This window comes from Trichoplusia ni, chromosome 20 (genome assembly GCF_003590095.1).
Source record: "Trichoplusia ni isolate ovarian cell line Hi5 chromosome 20, tn1, whole genome shotgun sequence".
NCBI lineage: Eukaryota > Metazoa > Arthropoda > Insecta > Lepidoptera > Noctuidae > Trichoplusia > Trichoplusia ni.
Window position 1 is genome coordinate 4,565,816 of NC_039497.1, and position 20,649 is coordinate 4,586,464.

The 20,649-nt window shown below is 34.9% G+C and overlaps 1 long non-coding RNA gene and 1 other non-coding gene across 2 annotated transcripts; both read left to right on the forward strand.

The window, feature by feature from the left end:
- The first annotated feature begins 414 nt into the window (after positions 1-414).
- On the forward strand, positions 415-487 carry Trnav-uac. The gene has a single exon. It is a non-coding gene; the product is annotated as a tRNA-Val (tRNA).
- Positions 488-5,638: 5,151 nt separating this feature from the next.
- On the forward strand, positions 5,639-19,445 carry LOC113503663. Its single transcript, XR_003401475.1, has 3 exons — positions 5,639-5,654; positions 7,747-7,749; positions 19,340-19,445. It is a non-coding gene; the product is annotated as an uncharacterized LOC113503663 (long non-coding RNA).
- The last annotated feature ends 1,204 nt before the right edge of the window (positions 19,446-20,649 follow it).

Sequence of the window (20,649 nt, forward strand, 5' to 3'; positions counted from 1 at the left end):
TTTGGACCCACTTTAAACGGCCAGATTTCGTTCAAACTTTGTAGATTTATTGAGGACCGATGACAATACACTAATTTGATAAAATTATTCCATTGTTTAATTTGCAAAATTTGATTTTTGTTAATTTATATAAAAAAAATCGATCGTAAAGCACTCTCTGATGCTTCGCATCATGAGTCGTGCAATAGTTTAAAATTAAAAAAAAAACAAGCTATTATAAATAAGCCAAACTAAAAAGTAGAAAATAAATTTTTTTTCACACTATTTTCTTAATTTAAATTATTGTTTAGTTCGGTTTTCTATAAAAAGCGTGTTTTTTTTAAACTATTATACTGATTATCTCAAAAGAGTTTCGAATACTGGTTTTATTGATTTCTCCGCCTTGTAGTCGGTAATTTGAAATATGTTCACCACGGCCCGTTAGCTCAGTTGAGAGAGCGTCGTGCTTACAGTACGAAGGTCGTGGGTTCGATCCCCACACGGGCCATATATCGTTTTCCACACATGCCTCCTTTTTGATATTTTGTCAATGTTTCGTGATGTTTATTCATTAATCAGTAATTAATATTATTCTATGTTTCTTTGTGTCGTATATTGTCAGCACGTTTTGCCAGTGCCGTGTAATGACAATTTGGATATTGTGCCAGCTTCAAACCAAAATCGGCAAAATTACATGCGAGCACAGAAATCTAAATAACAAGGTAATAGAAGTGCCAACGCCGCGTGACCTTGTCGCCACACTGGTGTCTTGGACAAATAAATCTTTATAAATCTTTATGAAGACACCAGCGCGCGAACTTACGCTCAGTCGCTCGCGGAACGTTGTCACAGCAAGAACCACTAAAAATGGTGTTTTGCGGCGTTTCTCAGGCTGGAAATTCATCTGCATCGTGTAATAACATAAATAAATAGATAACATTTTATCGGTGAGTAAATTATTGCAGTAATATTGATGTTATTGCAAAATTAAATTTCAAAACATAACCTTCATTATAAACCATATGAATATCGCACCATCCTGCAACAATTGCATTCTTTACTAACCATTGCCTCTGCAGTAAGAGACTAACGGAAATGCACCGTTGTAAAAAGAGAAATGTATAACGAAAAATAATATCCCACCAAAAACATTACATGTAAAAAAATGCCAAGTCTCTCGATGCAGTCTTTCCATCGTAAAAAGTTTTGAGATCTCATAGAAGCCAAGTCCTATTCAAAATATTTTGTAGTTATAAATCAACATTTAGTAATTGTATCAATAGTTTTCTTTATATTATAATTATAGTGACTTGGCAATGAGCACAAGAAGAAACAAATAAAACGGCATATTTGTAGGAGTTGAAAGTTACACACACCGCATGCGTAAACATTAATATCACAAAATTAATTTTCTTTTGGTTTATCCGTGTCGTCCCAACCGAATTTCGGCAACGGCAGTCAGTCTTAGTGTACTCTCGATTCATTTACTTTCATAAAGCGATGGCCCGTAAGGTATTCTTAATTATTGTATTGGAGCATGTAGTCGGTAGTGACCATCATGATTCACACATAACAAATAATCTGATCACTGGTCTCGTCAGTAACATTTGCACATAATACCAGGCATCAAGCAGCTTTTAATTTGTGCTCATTGCCAAGTCACTATAATTATAATATAAAGAAAACTATTGATACAATTACTAAATGTTGATTTATAACTACAAAATATTTTGAATAGGACTTGGCTTCTATGAGATCTCAAAACTTTTTACGATGGAAAGACTGCATCGAGAGACTTGGCATTTTTTTACATGTAATGTTTTTGGTGGGATCTCATTTATTTTTGTAAGTGTATTTCTTTCTTTTTTTTTAGGTGTCATAATTTCTAGGACTTCAGCTACTGCTTTGCTTAGAACCCATTCTCTATCTCTATCTCTTTTGTTTCTTCTCTGAGACTTCGTTACTTCTAATGTAAACAAGCTTAAACTTATATATATATGCATATATATATCTACTAACTTACAAACTATAGCTAAACTAAACTAAATAACACGTAAAGTTCTCCGAATATCAATTATCACTACAATATTTTTTAGTTTCGAAATGGTTTTTCATAGACAGGTGGCGCTATCAGATGAAAATTATCGAATTATTCTGAAGTACTACTTAGACTGCGCTTTGTAACGAAACCATAGCGCGATTCAGACACGTACAACGCCATCTATCGAGCGCGCATACAATATTTATCGCAATACAATGGAGTTTTAGATTTATTAATTTAATGAATTATGAATTTTATGTATTAATTTGTATTAATGATAGTCTGTGTATTACATTTATATTATTCTTTTCTATTCTATGTATGTATTCATCCAATTGAATAGGTACTTAAACAACGAACAAAGTTAACAATGCAGTCAAAATCCATACATAATGTTCTTGCCAAACCGCAAATATAAAATTGTTTTCTATGGCATATTATTTTTTAATGTTTTTATAATTTTTCCTTTATATGTGGCTAAGGACCTATCTTGGTGCAAAATTTGAAGTTTCTAAGTCTGCTAGAAGTACCTTAGATTTTTGATGATCTGTCAGTGAGTCAGTGAGTCAGTGAGTCAGTGAGTGACAAAATGGTGTAACTTTGATCGACCGTAACTCCTAAACCATTAATTCAATTGGCATGTAATTTCGAACTTAAGCTTGTTCTAATGCCTACTATTATTCCCCGAAAAGCTAAACTCCTAGCTTTGTCCACGTCGAAGATACAGGGGGGGCGAAACAGCCGCGAATCGCTTCGAGAAAAGATGGTACGGCCGTGCCCGTTTTGCTCGAGACTTGGCAGGGGCACTGCCGTGCCCTCAGATTTTCAATACGATCGTATTTATAGTGGTACGGCCGCACAAAACTGTCGGAAATAGTGATGTGGTTAAGTGCGGACAAATTATCCAAAATGAACATTGTATACGAAAAGTAACAATTTTAATAGTCGTTTGTTTTTGTGAACATATTATTGAATATATTTTTATTTCAGATTCCCACAGGATTGAAATAAATACAAAAGACAAGTGGATGTCTACCACGGGTAAACGAAATTGGTACCCTACAACTTAGGCCGAATATACACTATGAAATTAGTTGCATGCATGATAACTTGCCGCCCGCGCCCCTCTCCATTGTTACGGCTCGGACCGCGCTCGCAACTGAATGTTTCGAAAAGTACGCCTTGCGTTATAGCATAACATTGAATAAAAATTGCAATTTAAATTTATCCAAATCTCATAAAAACCCATTTTTTTATTATGAACGTTTACTAGTCATTGGATACATGAACTGGGCTGCTTTTGTAAGACGACTAAAAAATCACCGTATATACCAAATCTACCTACCAAGTATTTCCTAATAATATTTTTTTTTGTCAACCGTCAATCCGCGATTTTTTTTTTGTAAGTACATATTATAATGTAATCCATAGAAGAATACAACAAAAAACATTGTCACTCATAATTTCGTCTTTCATTATATTTCGGACCCGTAGTCAATCCCTAGTGTAGTTTACGTAATCACTACGCCTAATGCAAAAAAATGTAATGACTGTGTGAGTTAGTGAATCCATACAACGTCAAAGTCAACCTTATTGCAATAGATGTACAGCCTAGTGTTGTTTGCTTGGTCTTCTCGATGTTAATGTTTGCGTGATTGCGTAGTTATTTGCTGTGAATGTGTTGAAGCCCCGCCCACCGGCGACATGCGTTTCGATAGATCGCCGCGGTGTATGCCATTTCTATTACCTTGTTATTTAGATTTCTATGGTAGAAACCCATCAATTGATTGTTGGTGTTGGCTCTTTGTTCTGCACATGTTACACACTTTATTACGTGGTGCTTGCCCAAATTTTCTGACCCCTATAATCCAATAGGATGACTTCAAATAGTTCATCATCGGCTGAGGGTGGGCAAGGGATGCTGTACAATAATTGCTTGGTAAACACAGATGCTTAAGTGCATTTATCCTTTTTGATACAGGTAGCCCAAAATCGGTTAGTGATTTATCGCCAATCTCATGAATTTTATCTTCAATTAAGATTAGTGCAACATTGTATATGTCATCATTATATGCTAATGTCATATCCTGATATATATATCTTCACATAAAGCATTACGAAATTAATTCCATAACTCTAAGGGGTCAGATGGTTGGCAAAATATCAGGATGATGGTAAATAATTCTCTTAATTTTGTGGCCGGCTCGGACATGACAGCATCTGACATTGTATTTTGATTCCCTGTAGAGTGTCGAAACTTTTAGCGATAAAACAGCTGTAACTTTTTATTGCGTTATCTTAGAAGTTTAATTTTTTCACAGCTTTAGGAGACTGTAGGCTTGAATATCCGGTATTAATATCAGCTTGATACCATCACGCGTTTCTGAGAAAAAAGGACTTGACGGACAGACTAGCGGAAAGGCAACAAACTGATGCTAGAAGGGTTCCGCTATATGGCTTTCGAGGTACGGAACCTTAAAAACCACGGGAAGTTAGTTTTTTTGCATTTTTTATAAAATTTCTTCTTTTGATTATATCTCCGAATCTATCCGGTTTATAAGTGAGAAAAAAAATCCTGAGCGCCTCTGATAGCTGTATTTTGTAAATCCACTTCAGTTTTGCCGATTTTTGAAAATATTTTTTAAATTGAGTTTAGCGCCATCTATTACACCATTGCTGTACTAACTCGCTAGAGGTGTCGACAGCTACAAGACGCCACGTCAACACTAACGTTTGCGATGGAAGGAGTTGTGTATCGTAGTATCGTGCCTTTGTCACAGATGGCGCTATTCGCAGTTAAAATAACAGATACCCGTGACAAAAACGTTTATATTTTTTCCAGCCGCCATGTTTTTTTTATTTCTTTATCTAATTTTAGGTTTTAGCACCCTCGAAACCAATGAAAACGATACCCATGACAAAAAAGTATTTTTTTTTGTACTTAACCGCCATCTTGGATTTTAAATATTCGAGACAAAACTATCTGCTTCACGAAAACGATTATAATCTATTGCAACCGATATCTAACATAAACTAGAATTTAAAGATAGTAGAAAAACAGATAAAATAATTATATAATATAAAGCGCTATATAACCGCCATCTTCTTTAAAATCTGCAGGAAGTTTGAAAATGATAGGTCCGGTTTTAATTCAGCAGACTTCAAACAGCCGCATACAACGCAATAAGCACGAGGCATAGTTAAAATTATTTTATAAAGAAAAATTTAAACGTGACCACTCGTTATGACGCGACACTCGCAACTGCAGCACCGCGAACCCCCCTTAGCGGTCTCGTACGTGTGCATGTATGTATGTGTGAGTGTGCCGTTTTGACAGTTTCCTTCGTAGTTTCCTTACTGTATGGAGATATGTGTACTGTGCTTGTGCTTACTTGGATAAAGGTTTGCGATTTCAAACAAAACACACGCCAGTGACGTCATGCCCGAAATGAAAGAGATAGAACAACAACCAGACAGAGAACGGTATACAAGAAAACATTATTTTATTGAAATTTCACGTTTTGATATCCCAAGCTGCGAGACTTGAACAAAAACAAAAGACACGTCAGTGACGTCATGCCCGAAATGAAAGAGATAGATATGAGATTAGAACGAGATAAAAAAGGCATCGAAAGTGTATTTCATCCTTTAGTGGTAAGATAGATCTTCCACAACAAATTGTACCAGTGACGCCGAGAAAACAAAACACACGCCAGTGACGTCATGCCTGAAAGGAAAGAGACAGTGTAAAGATTAAAAAAGCGTGTTAAAAAGAGATAGATATAAGTGCGTGATAATTTAAAAAAGAATTTTAAAATAATATTATATTGTTCGAATTCCGGCGTTACTTAAATAATAAATTAATATTCACTTAAAATCAATAAATTAATTTTATTTTGTGTCCTTAAAATAATTTACCCGAAAATATGACTTATCCCCTAAGGCATAAAATTCAATTTATATTTACTCCATTTTAATTAAATAGTAATGGCTTTAAAAATAATTTAGATTTATTTGTTACCCGACTGCCAGGAGGGTTATGTGTTTAGCGCGTATCTTGTATGTATGTAATATTCTTTATTACCTTGTATCTCTAGAACCGTTGAATGGATTTTCACATTATTTTGTGGTATCGATAGATTAGAAAAAACACTATATAGCGGCTGTTTGAAGCCATAATGTGAGGAAATAAAAATAATAAATCTACCAGGCATATTAAGTGGGGTATCAAAATGAAGGATTTTAAACACTGATTCTAAGTATGTACATAACTTGCATTTTTAATATTAAATGGAACGATAAATAAATAATAATTACCTAAAAAGACATAAATAAAATAATAATTTAAAAAACAAAAAACCCGCCGGCACGGATAACTACAATTAAAAATCAACTGAAAAGACTGGAGGCATGAAATTAAGTGCTTCTATATGATAAATTATTATCTCTTTGCGCATGCCTCCGACTGCAATTCTGTTTATACTGTTGCAAAAAAATGAAAGACTATCGTGCTGATATTTCTAAGTATATATTGTATTTTATCTTGTTTCAGTCTTTTCAGTTGATTTTTAATTGTAGTTATCCATGCAGGCGGGTTTTTTGTTTTTTAAATTATTATTTTTTTATTCCTCTTGTGGTTGTCGAATAACCAAATGACAATCAACCTTATAGCTTTAGAAATATGATACAATTTTGAGCATATTGTGTCCTCAGCGCCTGTCGTTTTACTTCTCACTCTTATTTTGAATCTCTCTCTTTCATTTTGGGCATGACGTCACTGTCATGTCTTTTGTTTTGATATCAAATTGAGAAACGGTAAAGTTTATATGAATATTTTTTTCTCACTTGATTGTCTTTCTCTTTCTAACTATCAATCTTTCTCTTTTATTTTCGACGTGACGTCACTGGCGTGTGTTTTGTTTTTACTGGAATACGACATCACGTGTGCACAAGAATATTAATCTTACTGCGTTAAATATAAAGTTGCAATCTCAATGTCATCGTCTAACGCCATTACAGCTGACAGTTTGTGTTATTTCTGTTCCGTAATATGGTATAAGGACCGCGCACTAACTATAGGTGGCAGCACTTTGCGACAGAAGAGACACTATGCGGACAATAAAAGAAAGTTATTAGACCTTTCATCGTGCTGTCAACAATGTAAACAATAATCAAAATTACATATTTTTATTTTTTATGATGAATAAAATTATAAAATATGGGTTTAGACCAATCAATAATGATCGACAACGTGGTCAAAATATATTGAAAGGAAAAAAGCTCTTCGAGGCCGGCCACGTGTTAGATGTTGAAGAGAAAACTCACAACGAAAATGATACTGTAATAACTGGCAAAATTGTCGCACAAACGAAAATTGTAGGGACATATGATGGATGTGTAGGATTTTCAGATTTTTTGTTTCCAATAAAGTGAGCACTGCATATCGTTGTATTTTTAGATGGCAGCCAATTATTCGAATGTGTCCTGTAAACAGATTTAAAGGTTATGTTTACGTACAAAACTCGTATAAACTACAAACTACAAAACTTAGTTATCTTTAGTAATTAATGACATCATTAGTAATTTCAATATAATTTAAGACTCATACTTACTTATGTGTTTTTACTGCGTTTATCCACTTTTGCCGTTTTTCACATAACCATGGCATGTGAATACTTTTCCTTGGAAAGTAATACAATTTTACGCCATTGTTTTGTTTTGATGAGTTGGTACATCCTCAAATTATGTTTACTTACACGTAAATGGTAAATGTCAAATATTAAACTGGGTAAAACATTCAAATTTATGACACCAGTTGGCAGCACCATCGATGTGCACGTTCCCTATCAAAGCGACGGCACGCTGCAACTACAAAAAGAGTTCGTATATCTACCTCAGCCGCATTATTTAAGAAAAATAAATGACTTTGATTGCGTTGTCTTAGAAGTTCCATTTTTTTACACCTTTAGGAGACTGTAGGCCTGAGTATCCGGTATAAATATCAGCTTGGTACCATCACGCGTTTCTGAGAAAAAAGAACTTGACGGACAGACAAGCGGAAAGGCAACAAACTGATGCTAGAAGGGTTCCGCTATAAGTCTTTTGAGGTACGGAACCTTAAAAACCACGGGATGTCAGTTTTTTTTTGCATTTTTTATAAAATTTCTTTTTTTGATCATATCCCCGAATCTATCCGGTCTATAAGTGAGAAAAAAAATCCTGAGCATCTCTGATAGCTGTATTTTGTAAATCCACTTCATTTTTGCCGATTTTTGAAAATATTTTATTATTGAGTTTAGCGCCATCTATTACACCAATGCTGTACTATCTCGCTAGAGGTGTAGAGCGCGACTAGACGCCACGTCAACACTAACGTTTGCGATGCAAGGAGTTGTGTATCGTAGTAGCGTGCCTTTGTCACAGATGGCGCTATTCGCAGTTAAATACGAGTCAGACTCGAGTATGACGGGTTGAAGGAACCTCGGTGATGAGGATAATGACGCGAGAAAGATTTCGTTGTAACTTTGATTTAAAATGTTTAGACCAATATTTGCTGTAATATTGATCAGCAATACCTGTGCACCTGTGATACCTACTATAGGTATATCAAATCTAAAATATCTCGTTTCTTATATACGGCCTGGCGCCCGAAGACAGGACTAACAGACAGCTGAGCCTTAGGGATAGGGTTCCGAGTAACATAACAGAGTAAAATAAATAAAATATTTAAAGGGGCTTCCAGACAAACATGATGTGTGACCTATACCCAGACCCAGGCCTTATACTAAACCGTGACTCTGGTTTAAGCAATAGAAGGGACCCGGGGTATTGTTAGTCGGTGGAAGTCCGACACATCCCCACGCCGTGCCCTCGACGTGACTTAGACCAAGATAAAGAAAACAAGCCCTTATACTATAGGCCAGAGAATATATAGAGAATTTTTTTTTAACGTGAACCCATAATGCAGCAGTGTCTGCTTCTTGTAATCACCGGAAGGGTCTGTCTGCAGTCACCAGCTACAAGTAGCACCATCCCTCCCGTGATATCCTGGGTGCTTTGATGTCTCTTACTGTGTGATCGAGTGCTCGATTGCTGTTTTGTGGGACTTCGTACACTTATCACAATCAATAACTTATGTCATTGTAAATTAACGCATTTTAAATGGCATCATGTTCTTGCAGTCTGTGTAGAATATATTTTTATATTTATCCCACACTTCTTGAGGATTTGATAGTCCAAAGGTCACTATTAATCTGGCGAAAGTTCCCTCACGATGGACGCAGATTGCAAACACCAGACAGATTATAAAATATCATAATATGGAACACGATGTACATGAATTGCAGCTAGAAAAACAAATGACAGCTAGGTCATCATAAGAGACCCAATTGCTATGAACAGTTCACAAGGTTGGTTACTACGAGCATTATGCGTGACCCATTTCACCAAAATACCATTACTTAACGTAGGGATTGTGTAAACCCATCTTTGAAACAGAGGTAAAAAAGCAGTAAGGCTCGTTTTTGGAGGGGAAGATTATGTTTCGCTTTACTGGAAAATTATTCCCAGTAAAGCTAACCATCCAACCAACCATGAGACTCGTTAACCATTCTCTAGGTGCACATTGCTAGTCAACTTGCGTGTGTTGGTTGGGTACCTCTCGTGTAACGGAACTTCTCAGAGCCTCCACACAGATTTCTTGCTACTGATACAACGTCCAGTCTGAAATGTACGTACTTTGTCGATCGGATTAGAGGCCGCTGTATTCGCTACGACCAAGCTATTTGAAATTTGGAGAATTTAATTGTTTATTCAATTTGTTAAGTTGTAAGTATTACAGATATATTTAATGATATGTAACATAATCTTTCGCTTTCAACGTTTACGCACATGTTAACATAAAATTAATAAGCTTGTTGTCTGCATCGTGATACTATATTGAAATAATTTTCTCGAATGATATCACGGATGCGACTTCATTGATTAATGATGCATTGTACCGTCATGTTCCCCACTTGGTAAACGGTCAGGGTGCACTTATACGTCTCTCCCGCCAGTCTAGTCTATTCGCAGTTTTAAATGTATTCGTGAGGCTGTCATGCTCAGGCAACATTCTTTGGGTTTTTAAAACGATATCTCTTTCCACTCCTTGGATATTTTGACATCTGCGATCACCTTCCCCCTTGTTCCATCTTCCATGAAGTAAATTTGCTAACACTTTGGTTGTTCATCTGTTGATAGCGAAGAACCTATCCTATGATGGATCTGTCCTTGGATTGTAGACTTAGTGGAATGTAACAAGTCGCTTTGTTTATCAAAATGTCATTAATTAGCTAGCATGTACAACATATTCTACATTAGGTGAGATCGCAGTTGTTTAAATAGTTAAAAAAAAAGCTGTCTGTTTTACGTACCATTATAAAAGGTCAAGGACAACTTTATAATCTGTATTTTTATACTTTACAAGAAATTAACGGACTGCGTTAAATTCCTACATTAAGATGAAATAATAAATTAAGTCATATTGCCATGATACCGTCTCTTGCGGTAGAGTCAAGTGTGACGCAAAATAATTGCGTTCATTTGCTGCTGACATTATTCTATCGGAAGGACTGTTGTAATACTTTCTAACGGACATTCATAAACAGTACATATCAATGTATTGAATGCCATCTCTACCTTGTACCAAATTGTGTAGAATGCAGCAAGTTTTGACTGTTATATCAGCAAAATCGACTGACAACAAGGGATCGAAGGAAAATTCGTCATTTATTACAAAGAATACCGAAAGTGCATTCAACCATACATCATGCTCTCATGTGTCGGAATTGTATTTTTTAAAATTAAATGGTAATCATTCGGGATCATCGGTTATATCGGTATGCGAGGTATAAATACTGGTTGATCAACTGCTAGCCAGTCAAAACTATTGCGACGATGACATTGTGTAGAAATTTGATTTGAAGTCGGGTCCCGTTGCATAAATTTGGTGGTTTAAGATTTCGAAGTAATATAATTGGGGCACCTATTATTAACTTGAGGGAGTACGGGGGAACACCACTTGGGTTCAGACTTGAGAACCTCCAGTGGGTAACGGACCGTATCTTCTCGTTCCACTACATTATCCATAGATGTGTAGGTAACTATGTCTCCTGGAAGTTTACTTAAAATTAGGTAGGTAGGAATTGCCCTTCGACACATCCATTGATGATCTTTATTTTCTATTGTATTTATATTTATGTTTAATTTTCATATTCATATTTGTATATAATTTTAAGGTGTCAACAAACTTCCATAATGGGGAACCTTTAAGGCAGGACTTCACAATGTCTGCCCTAGTTACCCTTACTGTTACTGGTAAAGTTTGTCGAAAGTCCCCAGCAAACATGACGGCAATCCCATCCATGATTTTTTCACAACTTCTTATATCTCTGAAAGTCCTATCTAGAGCCTCTACATGATCTCTGTGGATCATGGTGCTTTCGTCCCAGTTTACCTCTTGCAGCACTTTTCCTGAAGGACCATTTTTACGTATGGAGCACACGCTATCTTTCTGTAAAGACACTGTTAAGGGCAGTTTAAAAGTGGAATGAGCTGTACCTACGTCCACCTGCTCATAAAGTTGCAGCGATACCTGATGACGCTACTGCCAAAGCTAGCTTTCCCTGAGACCTTACTTTTGCTAGATAAGATTGGTAATTTTCCTTCACTAAAACACACACTTTGCATGACACTATTTGCGGTTGGATTGATTTGGGGTTTTATTAATTTGTACCGAATGATGGTGTGCACTGTGCATTATTATGGTCATAGGCTCTTTTGAATTATTTAATAGACCTATAAACCAAATTTTTATATTTTTCGTAGTCCATCTCATGATACTCGATAGTTTCTTTTTTACTTAAAAGCCAGCAAACAATATGGAACGAGTCCATCATACGATATGCAAGATCCAACAAAACTCTGCGTAAATCTAAAAAGTCATTACACGACACAGGCAGTAAGGGCTGAAAATATAAGCAGATGTAAAATAAAAGACAAAACAGACATCTTTTGCTAAAGTTTATCTATATACATATATAACAACGAAAGTCGTCACGCCATAACATGAAAACGGCTAGACCGATTTTTCTGATTTTTTTTTCGTAGTTTTCTATACTCTGTAGGAGGTAAAATAGTAAGAATCTCTCACAAAGATTAAAAAATATACATTTATTTTTCATATTTAAAAAAACGCGCGTAACGAATGTCAACGTCATACGACATAGACTATATTAAAAGAGCGTCGTATGTACGGAAACGCGGTTACGTCATTAATTAAATTCTATCGCACTCATTTATTATTTTTGGAAATAACCTGCCACGGAATGTTTATTTATAGTTAAACATGATTTAATGTACCGATTTTAACTTTTAATATTTAATATTAATAATAAGAGTGATGATTTCATTTTAATGTAAGTAATTAAAAATAAGTAGGTATACTATGAGTTAGATTTCCGAACGCTTATTAAGTTATCAGTGGTAATTTGTCACATACATAACCGCGCCAACAATTATTTTATTAAAGTTTTTGATAAAGTTGTTTTTAAAGACTAAGGAGGTTTTGTTTCTAATAATTGTTTGTTAGTCACGGTGAGTTTACAGCTTAGTATCGATTTTTGGTAACTTTTTTTAATGCAATTCCTTTGTCGACAATACAACTTTATTCGGATACCACACCTTTTTAAACAATAATCTTTAATCCGTACATTAAGCTTTCAATGCTCCCGCCAGAATCGCCCGTCATGAATTGCCTTTTCTTCCCGCCAATTTTCATATTTTTTTTTCTCTTCTTTTATTTATTTTTTAAATATCCAGACAGCCTCATTTGCTCACGCACGCGAATTAGTCAAATGAGCTTCTTAAATAATAATAAATAATTACATTTAATATCGCGCCTTACATTTGTCCATCCTGACGTCGTGTATGTCCTCATACACGGGTTTCGAGCCTTACATTCGGGGAACAATTCGTGACGCCGTCAAGTAGATATTTAAACAATATTAAGACAAATGACGGCAATCTTACTTAAATAATTATCATCTTTTTTTAACATAATAATGAACTATGTTTACAATCATCTTATCATGTAAAACTAATAAAATTTGAAATTTGAAACATACGCAAACTTACATTAGCATAATCATTGACAATATTGCCTTATATAATTTATACTTCCACGAACTCTTCATTTCTCGCGAGATTATAAAATGTGAACCCTTCATTTCTCACATTTATGTGACCAGATCGAGTCATTCATTTATCGCAAGGTCATATCTAACTGAAAATTGATTGTCATGTGAACCCTTCGTTTCTCACAGACACTCAATCTAAATAGCGAACCATTCATTTCTCGCATAATTTAAGAAATTGTCATTACTTAATTAATTACATGTATCATCTTAGACTAAAGAGTTCATTCGAATTCAAAGGAATATCGTGGATAAGTAACAATACATAAAAGGAAGTAAGTAAACTTACATATTAAGCTATAGGAAATCTTGCATTTCATTACATGTAAGACCAAAATTATTCTCCTACCTACTAGATATTAAACAATCAACAACAAAAACGATTTATGTTGTACAATTCACTATCTCGCATCAACAAAAAAAAAAAACAAAATATCGATACCTACTCATTCTGTAAACATATTTTAAGGTCACCATTTGCAGATACAATACTAACATCATCTGAATCATTATCAATATTAACTTCTAAAGCAACTACGTGAACCCATGGTAACATTCTGTCGGCAGCGATAGTGATTTTACGCTTATTTCTTGAATTGATCAGACCGGGAACAGCTGCAACCCTATATCGTTCGTTGCCGATATCGGCCACAACACGGCAGTGCATCCCAAGTGTTGTAAGTAGACGCAAAACAATGACTAAACCGTTCTAGCAAATGAAACAACTTCTTCTGATTGCCAACAATATTGCTACCGATTCGAACTTCGCTTAAGTAGCCCTATTTTGCTGCTGACGCCCCTCTTCATTAGGTAAAATTATACGATTGCCTACCTAGTTGGATTTTCAGAGCACGAGCCAATACGTCATGAGAAAGTATCCTACAATCAGAGGATATTGGTCCAATGCATATATTCACTGTATTATCCTTGATCTTATACAGACTACCTTAAAACAAGAATTAATGAGTTGGTTTACCAATCAGAATTTAGTGTGGATGCACATCGTTTTTGAAGGTGGTCCTTTATTGTCCTGTGATACTTTGGAATTGCACTTATCTGCAGTGTGACCAAATTTGTCACACTGAGTGCGCTTAATGAGAGGTTTGGGGCACTTAAAGAAAGGGTGACCGGGCTCCTTGCAATTGAAGCATGAAGAAGTGAACTGTGACCTTTCAGTCTTGTCCACCGGCGGGCGACTATTTGAATTACTAGATTGTTCATCACTAGTTTTGTTGTTCTCATCCATATTGCGCTCTACAAAAGGATGATTATCCTTATTGCTCATGAGAAATTGTAGTAACTGTTCAGGGTTAGTACATCTCAAAGCCAACGCGCTCGTCTTTATAGTTTTATCGCTAAGTCCATGTATAATGCAATCTACTGCCCGCTTGCCGTCTGGTTACACTGGTAAACGAGAGCTAACTTCTCATAAAAGTACAATTCAAAAGGTTCATTGGATCTACTTTTCCATTTTAACATGTCCAGGGCCTGGCCGTAGTTCTGTTCCTACCTTCTTAAATAATTACATTTAATATCGCGCCTTACAGTATATCAAAAAAACATCCTTTGAGAATTTCTGAGATCAGAGCGTTCAAACAAACAAACTTAAAATTCACAAAAGCTAAAAAATCGCTACAAATTAATTTCCTCGTAAATGACTATTGCTTACTTGGATAAAGGTTTGCGATTTCAAACAAAACACACGCCAGTGACGTCATGCCCGAAATGAAAGAGATAGAACAACAACCAGACAGAGAACGGTATACAAGAAAACATTATTTTATTGAAATTCCACGTTTTGATATCCCAAGCTGTGAGACTTGAACAGAAACAAAACACACGTCAGTGTCGTCATGCCCGAAATGAAAGAGACAGTGTAAAGATTAAAAAAGCGTGTTAAAAAGAGAAAGATATAAGTGCGTGATAAATAAAAAAAAAGAATTCCGGCTTAAACTATGTGGAGCTATTTTCCGGGAGAAAATATAAAATAAATTTAAAATTTCATCATACATGCTAAATTAAACCTTAAGTCATAAGCAATAGGTCTCACTTTAAAAATCCTTAATATTAAAATGAAAAATTAATTTCTTATTTGTCTGAGGATGCTCAGAATACCATTTTATTTTTAATTTAAAATAGTGTAGTGTAATCATAATTGAACTTTACCCTTTAACAATAAAGTATATTTTACATTAATGAAGCCTAAAATAACTTTTAATATGGAATGTATTTTCCGATATTTTAATACAAGACTATGTCATTTTAAACTCGATTGAGGCACGAAGGTTTTTTAAGATTTAAAAATAAGCACGAAAGTAATGTTTAATTTTGACTCGCCCTTTACTTGTACGTGTCAATATTTTTTCAAGGGACGGAATAATTGGTTAGTTTTTATGAAAAATCGTATTATATTCGTACTGGCACAGTATATATATAGACCAGTAAGGAAACTAAGCCAAGTTGTCAAACTAAATACCTACACGTCATCGAGATGGTAGGGTTGTCACTTGTAATGTTTATGATATTGGTCTTTTTATAAAAAATAAAATATTAACTATGTAAAAAAATATATGAAATTTGAATAGAGTCTCTCACTGATAATAAAATACGACAGTTTAGAATACGAGAAATAGTTTAATACAGACTCCCGACTATCTGCATATTTATTTAATTTTAATTTTTTGTCAGAATGTTGCAATCTGTTTAATAATCAAAAAGTACAAAATGTGAATGGTGAGCTACCAAGTGGTATACAGTGGTACCACTTCGTAATGTTCATAATTCACATTTTCAATACAGAAGGACAAAATACACATTTTTTAAAAAAATGGCGTCCCTTTTTCACATTACATCCAAGACAAAAAAAGTTGATATTTTTTTCAGCCGCCATCTTGGATTTAATTTTTGATCTAATTTTCAGTTTTAGCACCCTCGAAACCTATGAAAACGATACCCATGACAAAAAAGTAATATTTTTTGTACTTAACCGCTATCATGGATTTCAAATATTCGAGACAAAACTATTGACAGTTTTTGTTATTTCTGTTCCGTAATATGGTATATATATTGTTTTTATTTGGTGGAACACTTGTTGTTCTAATCAATGAATACAACAGACATGTTCTCATGACCTCCAGCAGAGCTGTCAATACAACCTCAAGTGCTACGACAGTTATCAAAGCGACGGCACGCTGCAACTACAAAAAGAGTTCGTATATCTACCTCAGCCGCATTACTTAAGAAAAATAAAGGACTATGCGAAACTACATGACATTTGAAGAATATTTTCGCGAAACGTCAACGGTACAGATTCTGATTGTAAGAAACGGGAACCACCGCGCGCTGTCAACTAAATTCTACGCGGACGGAATCGCGGGAAGCAGCTAGTTTCAAATAATAACAGACAAGTGCGAGTGGGACGCTTCCGACGAGGGTTCTGTAAGTGAGATAATGTGCATATCGAGATTAAGTATTTTCTGTACTACGACTACGTGGTGGCAGTACTACTACTGACAAACAGATTGACCGACGGACAGCAGACTGACCTCAGAGTTTAGTTTGGACATTCAGAACCCTGAAACTAACATTATGAGTAGAGAAACCGGTCGAGTGCGGGCGGAGTCTTTACTGAGGGTTCCGTACAAACCTGTTGCTTGGATATATTAAAATAAACAGGATTTTGATTCCTTATAGAGTGTCGAAAACTTTTAGCGATAAAACAGCTGTATCTTTTTATTGCGTTGTCTTAGAAGTTTCATTTAGTAGTAAGGGTTGAGTATCCGGTATAAATATCAGCTTGATACCTCCACGCGTTTCTGAGAAAAAAGGACTTGACGGACAGACGAGCGGAAAGGCAGCAAACTGATGCTAGAAGGGTTCCGCTAGGTATATGCCTTTCGAGGTACGGAACCTTAAAAACCACGGGAAGTTAGTTTTTTGCATTTTTTATAAAATTTCTTCTTTTGATCATATCTCCGAATCTATCCGGTTTATAAGTGAGAAAAAAAGTCATGAGCGCCTCTGATAGCTGAATTTTGTAAATCCACTTCATTTTTGCCGATTTTTGAAAATATTTTACATTGAGTTTAGCGCCATCTATTACACCATTGCTGTACTAACTAGCTAGAGGTGTAGAGCGCGACTAGACGCCACGTCAACACTAACGTTTGCGATGGAAAGAGTTGTGTATCGTAGTAGCGTGCCTTTGTCATAGATGGCGCTATTCGCAGTTAAAATAATAGATACCCGTGACAAAAAAGTTTATATTTTTTCCAGCCGCCATGTTGGATTTATTTTTTTATCTAATTTTAGGTTTAAGCACCCTCGACACCTATGAAAACGATACCCATAACAAAAAAGTATTTTTTTTTGTACTAACCGCCATCTTGGATTTTAAATATTCGAGACAAAACTATCTGCTTCACGAAAACAATTATAATCTATTGCAACCGATATCTAACATAAACTAGAATTTAAATATAGTAGAAAAAAAGATAAAAGAAATACCTATATAATAAAAAATAATATAAGGCGCTATATAACCGCCATCTTCTTTAAAATGATAGGTCCGGTTTTAATTCAGCAGACTTCAAACAGCCGCATGCAACGCAATAAGCACGAGGCATAGTTAAAATTATTTGAATAATTATAAAGAAAAATTTAAACGTGACCACTCGTTATGACGCGACACTCGCAACTGCAGCACCGCGAACCCCCCTTAGCGGTCTCGTACGTGTGCATGTATGTATGTGTGAGTGTGCCGTTTTGACAGTTTTCTTCGTAGTTTCCTTACTGTATGGAGATATGTGTACTGTGCTTGTGCTTACTTGGATAAAGGTTTGCGATTTCAAACACACGCCAGTGACGTCATGCCCGAAATGAAAGAGACAGTGTAAAGATTAAAAAAGCGTGTTAAAAAGAGATAGATATAAGTGGCTGATAATTTAAAAAGGAATTTTAAAATTATAATATATTGTTCGAATTCGGGCGTTTCTTAAATAATAATATTCACTTAAAACTCAATAAATTAATTTTATTTTGTGCCCTTAAAATAATTTACCCGAAAATATGACTTATACCCCTAAGGCATAAAGTTCAATTTATATTTACTCCATTTTAATTAAATAGATTTAAAATAATTTAGATATTTTTTTTATTCTTCTTGTGGTTGTCGAATGACCAAATGACAATCAACCTAATAGCTTTAGAAATATGATACAATTTTGAGCATATTGTGTCCTCAGCGCCTGTAGTTTTACTTCTCACTCTTATTTTGAATCTCTCTCTTTCATTTTGGGCATGACGTCATTGGCGTGTGTTTTGTTTTAAGACCTCTGCAATGCTAATCTTTGAGTTACACTTTTTCTCGTGGTGGGATGAACTACCGTTCTCTTTCTAATTGTCTACTTTTCTCTTTCATTTCGAGCATGACGTCACTGACGTGTCTTTTGTTTGTATTAGCCTAAGATATTGTCAACCTTATTTATAAGGCAATTTGGTACATTTTTGAACACATGTTGCTAGTGGCTGTAGTTCTATGTCCCGTTCTTTTTGTGCTCTATCTCTTTCATTTTCGACGTGACGTCACTGTCATGTCTTTTGTTTCTACTGGAATACGACATCACGTGTGCACAAGAATATTAATCTTACTGCGTTAGATATAAAGTTGCAATCTCAATGTCATTATCTGACGCCATTACAGCTGACAGTTTGTGTTATTTCTGTTCCGTAATATGGTATTGTTAACGAAACCTCCTTTTCAAAGTGAAGCCTCCTTCAAGATCTTTAGTGAAGCCTCTTTCGAATCTGGGATTTGACAAGCAGTCCGCTATAAAAGACGGAGCGCCCTTAGCAACGCTCTCTCCGGTGTCAGCTGGCTTCGCTGGAACATCTCCGTGACCTTCGTTGTATTTATTCAGCGTAGCAGCCATATTGTTATTTCGATTATTGCCATTCATATTCCTTTGCAGTAATTGGAGTTTGATGTACTAACTTTAAGTTATCTTTGTAATGATTTGGTTAAATTGTTTGTGACGTAACCGTGCTTTCTTTTTAAAAACCTGTCCTCACTTCTGGTTTCTAAGAGTATTTCATCCTTTAGTGGTAAGATAGATCTTCCACAACAAATTGTACCAGTGACGCCGAGAAAACAAAACACACGCCAGTGACGTCATGACCGAAATGAAAGAGACAGTGTAAAGATTAAAAAAGCGTGTTAAAAAGAGATAGATATAAGTGCGTGATAATTTAAAAAAGTATTTAAAAATATATTGTTCGAATTCCGGCGTTACTTAAACTATGTGGAGTTATTTGCCGGGAAAAAATATTAATAAATTTAAAATTTCATCATGCATGCTAAATTAAACCTTAAGTCATAAGCAATAGGTCTCACTTTATAAATCCTTAATATTAAAATGAACAATTAATTTCTTATTTGACTGAGGATGCTCAGAATAATATTTTATTTTTAATTTAAAACGGTGTAATCGTAATTGAACTCTACCCTGAAACAATAAAGTATATTTTACATTAATGAAGACTAAAAACTTATAATATAGAATGTATTTTCCGATATTTTAATGCAAGAGTATGTCATTTTAGACTCGATTGAGGCACGAAGGTTTTTAAGATTTAAAAATAATCACGAAAGCAATGTTTAAATTTGAATCTTAATGAAAACTCGTATTATATTCGCACTAGCGACCCGCCCCGGGTTCGCACGGGAGCAGTGCCAATATACGCTCTACAGAATTTCTTTAACGCTCTTTATTTTAATAAGCATTCATACCATCGTTATGAAACACTTTAGAATAAGCGTTTGAAAGAAAAAATAATAGTTTAAAAAAACTAAAAAACACGCTTTTTATAGAAAACCGAACTTAAACTAGAAAATAAATTTAAATGAATTTAAGTTAAGAAAAAAGTGTTAAAAATTTCAATGAATATAAATTAATAATAGTGTGGGGTGGGCGTGGGGTGCTTTTTAATATATTATCGAAATGATAATCACTCTACTCATATCTATACATATAATAAAATTGTAGAAAAGTGAAAACTGTACATTGAATATTTAAAAAAAAAGAATAATTGCAGGGTGGTCTACGAACGATTCCGATGCCGAAAATATGATTTTTAGAATTTTTGTCTGTTTGTCTGTATGTATGTCCGGAAAGATCTCGGAAAGTACTGGATAGATTTGATTCAAATTTTCAGAGAATATCAACAAGAAGTCCGGTCAACATACTTTTTACTTATTATCTCGCTTTTCGTTACAGGGGGTGAGCAGGAGCCTTTTATATCTATAAACAAATATCAAATTATCTCATAAACTACTGAATATATTTCGTTCAAATTTTGCATGAACCTTATCGTACACATGATACAACAAATATACAA